The following is an 8,230-nucleotide window of genomic DNA, read 5'->3' as shown; positions in this document are numbered from 1 at the left end:
GTGAATCATGCCTTCTGTTAGAGAAAGGTTTTTTTAAAACGCTCTCTCTGTCAACCAACACACCAACGCAAACCCTCCTCCTCGTCTCCCTTTGCTTTCTATTTTTTTTAACCTCAATTCAGCCTCCCTCCAGTTCTCTTTTTCTTCCTTCTCCTCTATCTCTTCAGCTCTGCCATATATTTGCACTCCAAGCATCTTTGGAGCTTTGAAGTATAAACTTCTCCTCTCCATCTGCCTCTCATTCCTCTCCTTCTCATTTCAGACTTATTTCTCAATCACTTCTACCTTTCTATCATCTCCTCTCGCCCTTCGCTTCCAGATTTAGTTTGACCTGTGTAGGCCACCCCTGGGAAATCATCACTTTCACGCATTTTATAAATGTGGTAACAAAGGACAAAATGATAGATCTGCACTTCTACCTGTCTGCCTGCACATCTTTCTATCTGTCTATCTCCTCTGTCTCCCACACACTTTTTTCCTCTGGCTCATTTTGTCCCTCTTGTAGCCCTCTCAGTTTGCCCTCTACCTCCCACTCTTCACCTCCGCGTTAATGTAACAAGCATTGCTGTGGAGGCGGAGAGATGGAGTGAAACAGAAAGAGCAACAATGGACACATTTTTTCAGCAAAACTTAAAAGCATCATCAGCAGCTAAATCATTTGTCTAAATGTAGCAGTCGTGAGGAGCCTGTAACAAAATGATTAAGCCAGCATTTGGTTCCTTTCTGAAAGGGCTGGCTTTCACAGCTCCAGCCTGCTGGATGACTGTCGAAAAGAAGAAAAGAGCAGCCATGTTTATTCACAAACACAGAGCATTAAGTAGAATTTATATAACATACCTGTAGAACAATTTGTTGTATGAAGGGCTTTTTTTTATTTCCATGATAAAAAATCAAATTGTAAGAAAAATCACCAAGCTTCCATTTTCAGCAGAATTAGCAAAGAAAGCTGAAAATGTAAATTGTGCATGTTGGAATGATCCAATCAACATTGCTAAATGTTTGGAAGGAATTCGACTGTGACGATCATGGTTGTCTTCATCTTTACTTGGTTTGATTTTTTTTTTTTCAATGTTTTTGCTGCATCTTTAGAGAACCATGGTAAATTAGAACTTTAGAAATAAAACTAATTTTAATTAAAATTCTGTTTATTAGATTCAGTTTTGTTGACTTCATGTATATAAAAACAAAGATCGTTTCTTGTTTAACAGCTAAAGTTCTTAACTTAGTAACACACAATTTCCTCAATATTTTAAACAGCATCAAAGATGGACAAAAATAAAAACAGTACACAACCGTGTGAATGAAAATCTCACAGTAGAAAGCAGCAACTAAGCAAGTAGCCTACTTTGAAGGATTATTTAGGTCATATTGGCTGTGAGCCTCCTCTGAGAATTGGACAGTGATAAATTCGGCAGAGAACATAATGTAAAAGTATTTTGTTTATCAGCGTTCTCTTCGGTCTTCAGATAGCCCTGCTCTGCATGTTTTGTTAGTTTTTCTATGCCATCTTGATACTCGTCATCAAGATCTGCAGAACCCTGATCATGACCCAGCCATCTCAATCAGGTGGATTACAGCAGGGACACGATCCCGCAGAGCGTGCAGTGGTGACGACCAAGAATATTTAGGTCTGGTTTATTTTATAAATGTTCTGTCTAACTGTTTCTGCTTTCCTCCCTTAAATCATTCACAAATCAGTACAAATGTCAGTATTCCTCCTGCAGAACGCTCCACAGCTGCTTCCCCAAATTCCTCTGGATGATATTAAACCAGTCGTGGATTATTTCTCTCTGACAACCCAGTCAAAGTTAGATGAAGGTTACAAGTCTTTAACTGAATGCTGCTTGTTTGATTATGAAGATAATTAGGATTTTCTTCTTCTAGCTTTAGCTAACACACAATGAGAATAAGATGCAGAGCCGCAAAATATCTTTTCTGCTTATATTTCTGTGCTCACCAAATGACTGAAAACAGAGCAAAAGTAAGACATTTCAGCATGTCTTACTGTCAGCAGTCAAAGCTCTGCTTCCCCTTCTGGTCATCATCGGGAGCCATCACCTGAGTACTGACTGCACTCAGTCTGCCATCAACCCCAGCACACAATGTTTGGATGGCTCCACACCTGGATCTCATCAGGTCATCAGCCACAGGACATTTAAGCTCAGACCACACTCACTGTGAAGTGTTGCCTGTGTCTTTCTGCCAGCATACCGAGCATTTTACCTCTGATCTGATCACCTGTTACATGACCCTGCTTTGTTCCTGCCTCTGCCTCCTTGCTGCCTGCCCTGACCTGGACTTCACACTGATTTAGCTCTGTGGACTCTTAGCTTAGCCTGACTGCTTTCTGCCTGTTTCTCTTCAATAAACATGGAAATGGCTGTCTACCCGTTTGTGACACTTACATTAAAGTAAAGCTAATTACTGTTGAGTATCTTTTATACGTTTCTCCCCTTAGTTTTTTTTTTTTTAAAACCGTGTCTGACCTAGCAGGTAAATAGCAGGTAAAAATAGATCAAATTATTTGGAGATGTCAAATATATATATATATATATATATATATATATATATATATATATACAAAAGTGTTGGTACCCCTCAGTTAAAGAAGGACAAACCCACAAATCTCACTGAAATCTATTGAAACTTACAAAAGTAACAATAAATAAAATTTTTTTGAAGATTAAACAATCAAAATCAGCCATCAATTTTGAATTGTTGATTAACATAATTATTAAAAAAAACAAACTAATGAAAGAGGAATGGACAAAAATGATGGCACCTCAATAAAAGATTGAAAACTATTTGACCAGAGTGACATGATTAACTCAGGTGTGTCCTTTAATTGACATCACAGGTGTTTTATTTATTGTTACTTTTGTAAGTTTCAAGTGATTTCAGTGAGAATTGTGGGTTTGTCCTTCTTTAACTGAGGGGTACCAACAATTTTGTCCACGTCTGTATATATATATATGCAGACTTTTATACATCCAGACGCCAGACCGCCCCCCACATCCCAGCCAGGCACCAGGAGGCCCCGGCCACCACCCGACAGCCCCAGCAGACAATCAAGGCGCAGCGAAAACCCAAGCTCCTCCCACCCTAAATCATGGAATCAGCTATGGGAGACCATTCATTCATTCATCTTTCAGAGCGCTTTTTCCCTTTCGGGGTCGCGGGGGTGCCGGAGCCTATCCCGGCTACTGATGGGCGAAGGCGGGGTATACCCTGGACAGGTCTCCAGTCTGTCGCAGGGCCTCAATCACACACCCATCCACTCTCACATTGACACCTAGGGGCAATTTAGAGTCACCAATGAACCTATGAAGCATGTTTTTGGATGGTGGGAGGAAGCCGGAGTCCCCGGTGAAAACCCACGCATGCACGGGGAGAACATGCAAACTCCACACAGAAAGGTCCCAAATCCCCCAGACGGGATACAAACCGGGGAATTCTCGCCGTGAGGCAAGAGCGCTAACCACTGCGCCACGGTGCAGCCTTCAGGAATCGAACTCGCAAACTCCGCATAGGGAAGCAGCTTTGAGACCAGAGAGACTGAATTCTTTCCAAATTACTTGAACTTTTAGCTGATGTTTTTTCCAAACTGATATGATCAAAAAGCAGATTCCTGTACTGATTAACGTTGATTCTTTTCTTGTTTTTCCAATTTTACAAAATAGTTTTTTTGCTATACAAAGAGTTATGAAGATTACAGATACTAATCCTCCTTCTATATCGACGGCACTCATGTCACCAAGCACACAAAGTGACGGTGAAGCAGTGATAGAAACATTAAGCCAGACTGATAGATCAGCACAAACCTGTTGCCAGAGAGCCTGGACAGGTGTGCAGAACCACAGTGCATGCATGTAACTGTCAGGTAAGTTACCATCGCAGTGCTCACATATGTCTGAGCTTCTGAGACCCATCTTGAACATCCTCTGACCAGTATAATAAATTCTATGGAGAGTTTTGAATTGGATTAGTTGTAAGTTTGGGCTTTTAGTCAGTTTAAAGGTGTTCAGACACATTTCTGTCCAGAAGCTTTGATCTGTGCTGCTACTCAGGTCTGCATCCCATTTGGTTGTTGGAATTGAAATGTTATTATCTAGGTTGCATAAGAGTTTGTATATTTTGGAGAAAATCTTATTCATTGAAAGTTTAAAGAAAGAGGTAACTAGTTCTGGTAATTTTAAATCATTATCATTGTATTTAACTTTTTTAGTAATTATAGATTTCAGTTGCTGGTATTCCAAGAAGTGATTTATTCCATGTTTATCTTGTAGTTCCTGGGGTGTGATAAATCTTCTATCAATAATTAGGTGCTCTAGTAGTGTTACGCCCCCTGCTTGCCAAGCTGGGAAGTGTAACATCTTTTTGTTTATTAGGATGTCTGGGTTGTTCCAGATGGGTGTCATTTTACACGGTACGATAGAGGACTTGGACACTTTGAGAAAATCCCACCAGGCTGTTAAGGTGGTACTTATGTTAGTACTTTGGAAAAAATCGTGTTTTTTTATTGTTTGGCTGATAAATGGTAGATCTGACAGTTTGATCTTTCCACATAACTCCTGTTCCAAGTCCATCCATGAGTTATTTTCTGGATTATTTCTTGACCATTTTAAGATGTACTGTAATCTGTTAGCATTATAATAATTGTTGAAGTTTGGTAATTCTAAGCCTCCACATCTTTTTGCAGATTTTAGAGTTTTAAGGCTGATTCTTGCTGGTTTATTTTTCCAGAGAAAGCTGGTTATGGCTGAGTCTAATGTTTTAAACCATTTTATTGGAGGTTGTGTTGGAATCATGGAGAATAGATAATTAACTTTGGGCAAAATGTTCATTTTAATTGTGGCTACTTTGCCCATAAGCGACAGGGGCAGGTTGACCCAGCGAGTTAGATCGTCTTGAATGTTTTTCAGTAACGGGGTATAATTTAGCTGCACCAGTTCTGATAGTTTGGGAGAGAAGTGAACACCTAGATATTTGATATTGCCTGATTTGACCGGTATTGAGAGTGATTGCTCAGCGTTACTGTTTAGTGATAATAAAACTGATTTATTCCAATTAATTGAATATTCTGAGATGGAGGAGAATTCGTTAATAATTGTTATCGTTTCACTTATAGAATGTGATTTATGTAAAAAAAAGTAATATATCATCCGCGTAGAGACTAATTTTATGATTGCCATGTTTTGTTTTAACTCCTTTAATGTTCTCATTCTGTCTTATTGCTGCAGCCAGAGGCTCGATGAATATTGCAAAGTGGGGAGGGGGAGAGTGGACAACCCTGTCTGGTTCCTCTTCCAAGAAAAAACCTGCTGGATTTCTGTTTGTCCGTTCTGACTGAAGCATTTGGGTTATGATATAATATTTTAATCCAATCAATGAATGAATCTCCAAATCCAAACTTGTGGAGAGCAGCAATGAGAAACTTCCAGTTGACTCTGTCGAAAGGTTTTTCAGCATCCAACGAGAGTATATTCATTTCCTGATTTTTAATAGTGGCAATGTCTATGACGTTAACCAGTCTGCGGACATTGTCACTCGATTGCCTACCTTTAATAAATCCAGTTTGATCATGGTGAATTATATGGGGAGTGATTTTTTCTATGCTCTGTGCTAATGCTTTACAAATAATTTTAACGTCTGCATTGATCAGTGAGATGGGACGATAGCTGGAAGGAATTGTGGGATCTTTCTCTGGTTTGAGAAGAAGGATTATATTTGCTGAATTCATGTTTGGTGGAAGTAACTGATTTTCCTTTATAAATGTAACCATTTTTAAAGTCCTCACCTTAGGAACAACTAACAGGCCGGTGCTGGAGGACCTCAGGGTCTGCGAGGGTTCATACTTAAAAAGAATATCATTGAGATAAGAAGGTCCAAGACCATAAAAACATTTATGAAACATTAAAATAATCTTAAAATCAATCCCGAAACGCACAGGGAGCCAATGCAGCAATTTTAAAACTGGTGTAATGTGCTCCCGCCCCCTGGTCCTCGTCAGAACTCGTGCTGCCGAGTTCTGTAATAATTGTAAGTTTGAAATAGATTTTTGAGGTAAACCAGAGAGCAAGGCATTACAATAATCTAAACGACTAAAAATAAAAGCATGCATCAGCACCTCTGTGCTGGCAAGAGAGAGGAAAGGGCGGAAGACAGGAAGACAGGAGACAGACCAATACGGCACAGGGCCGTAACAGCACTTATTTTGAAAGCGGAAAATACGTGGCTTAATTGTCCCAAGTAAAATATTTGCCGTGCCTTTTAATAACCTTTTCCATTTTTACTGTTTCTCCTCTAAAATATCCCTTATTACAACAATTAAATTCAGCCTTGGACACAATTAAAATACGGGTGGACATGAAGCAATGTGGATCTTTGCCACACATATTATGTTTGGTGGATATGAATTTCCATCAGTTTTGGTGCTTTGTTGAACTTATAATACATGTGAATAACACCAGGCAAAATAGAACCCATAAGAATTATATCTGCTCAGATATTTTCAAAAACTTTCTGTCAAAATTGGTAAGATTACCTTTTATTTGTTTATGTAATATTTTGTCAAACAGTTTAAGTCATTTTACACTCTGGCAACGATGTCGGCATTTTGTCATTACCGTGAAAGGGGTCTATTGAAGACCAACAGCTTTCCCACCGAGACACTTTCCTAGTACATGCCTCCTGCAACAAACACCACTCAGTCACAAATTTGAGACATGTTCTGCAAGTCTTGAGCTAAGGTACTTCATCCTCACTGTGCCATATATTGTCTCCCAGGTGCTCAACCACTACAGGGTCAGATTCACCCTCTGCTCACTCAAGAGAGAAGCCTTGGAACAATACCCACAGAAGCAACACATGCTCATTCCCAGTCGTCATGTATGGTTAAAGGACCCTCAGGGTCAAACATGGGTGTACCCATGTCGTCAAATTTGGACGTGCTGGCTGCTCCAATTGAATGAAAGCAACACAAGGGCTACTTTCAGCCAAAGGAAAGAGAAAAATAACTTTTTTATTTTATATTATTTTTTTTATGTTTTTATTATTGTTATTATTGTCTGCTATTTTATGTGAAAGCAATAATGAAACAAGCGCTGCTTTCAGACTCTGAGTAAAAAAACAATTATTTTTCTTTCCCTTTTTTACATTATTATTATTATTGTCAAATTAATAATATAAAATGAATGATAAACCTAAAATGCACATTGATCCACAAGACCAGCAGACTCCAAGTTCTACTGATTCCTAGCAGCTGTAGGGTCAAGAGAGAATTCACACGTTAGATTTTTTTCATTTTTTATTCAGAAAATTATTATAATGACATGGGTTTGTGTCTATTGTGCACTTGGTTTAATAAAATGTTGGTAGGTGGCCTGTGTCATCCATCGAATGGAGCAGTAGAAGAAGAAAACATTTGCAGTTCTCACTTAGTTCTTGTAGTCCAACAGTGCAGTCCTGACTGTGCCTCAATATTTCTCTCTTTTTTTTTTCTCAAAACACTAAGGTAAAAAATGTTGCTTATTCTAAATATCTTCATTGTTATAAACATTTTAAGAAGTGTAGGATTTTATTTGCATAAAAGCGTATCATATATATGTAGAAAAAACAACAATTTAATTATTTGCTTTTCATTTACTCGTTTTTCAAAAATGTTCTGATTTCCAATTTCTTGATATGATCCTTTTTATGGTTTTCTAAGACGTTTATTGAGTGGGGAACAGGATGCCTGTGATCAATGGTTTTGCAAAAACATCCAATGAGTGTGTGAGTTGATGACAACCCCAGGGGGGGTGGGGGGTGGGAGGGTCAGAACATGGCGGCAGAGAAAAAGGTTACCACTGCAAGGGAAGTTTATTACTATAGCACATTTCACATACAGAGACAATTCAAAGTGGTTTACATAAAAGAAACAATCAAAAGATATAGTAAAGGTGTGATCATTAAAATAAAATTAAAAGAAAGTAAAACGATTTTAATTTAAAACAAGCATAGATAAACAGTGCGGACGTAAACTTTTGAATACATATTAATCAAATGCAACTGAGAACAGGTGAGTCTTTAACCTGGATTTAAATACACTGAGTGTTTCAGGAGATCTAAGGTTTTCTGGAAGTCTGTTCCAGATCTGTGGTGGATAGAAGCTGAATGCAGCTTCTCCATGTTTAGTTCTGACTCTAGGAACTGATAAAAGACCGGATCCAGATGACCGGAGAGGTCTGGC

Source organism: Oryzias melastigma, linkage group LG22 (assembly GCF_002922805.2).
Source record: "Oryzias melastigma strain HK-1 linkage group LG22, ASM292280v2, whole genome shotgun sequence".
In the NCBI taxonomy this organism is placed as follows: Eukaryota; Metazoa; Chordata; class Actinopteri; order Beloniformes; family Adrianichthyidae; genus Oryzias; species Oryzias melastigma.
Note: the sequence above shows the minus strand (reverse complement) of the source record.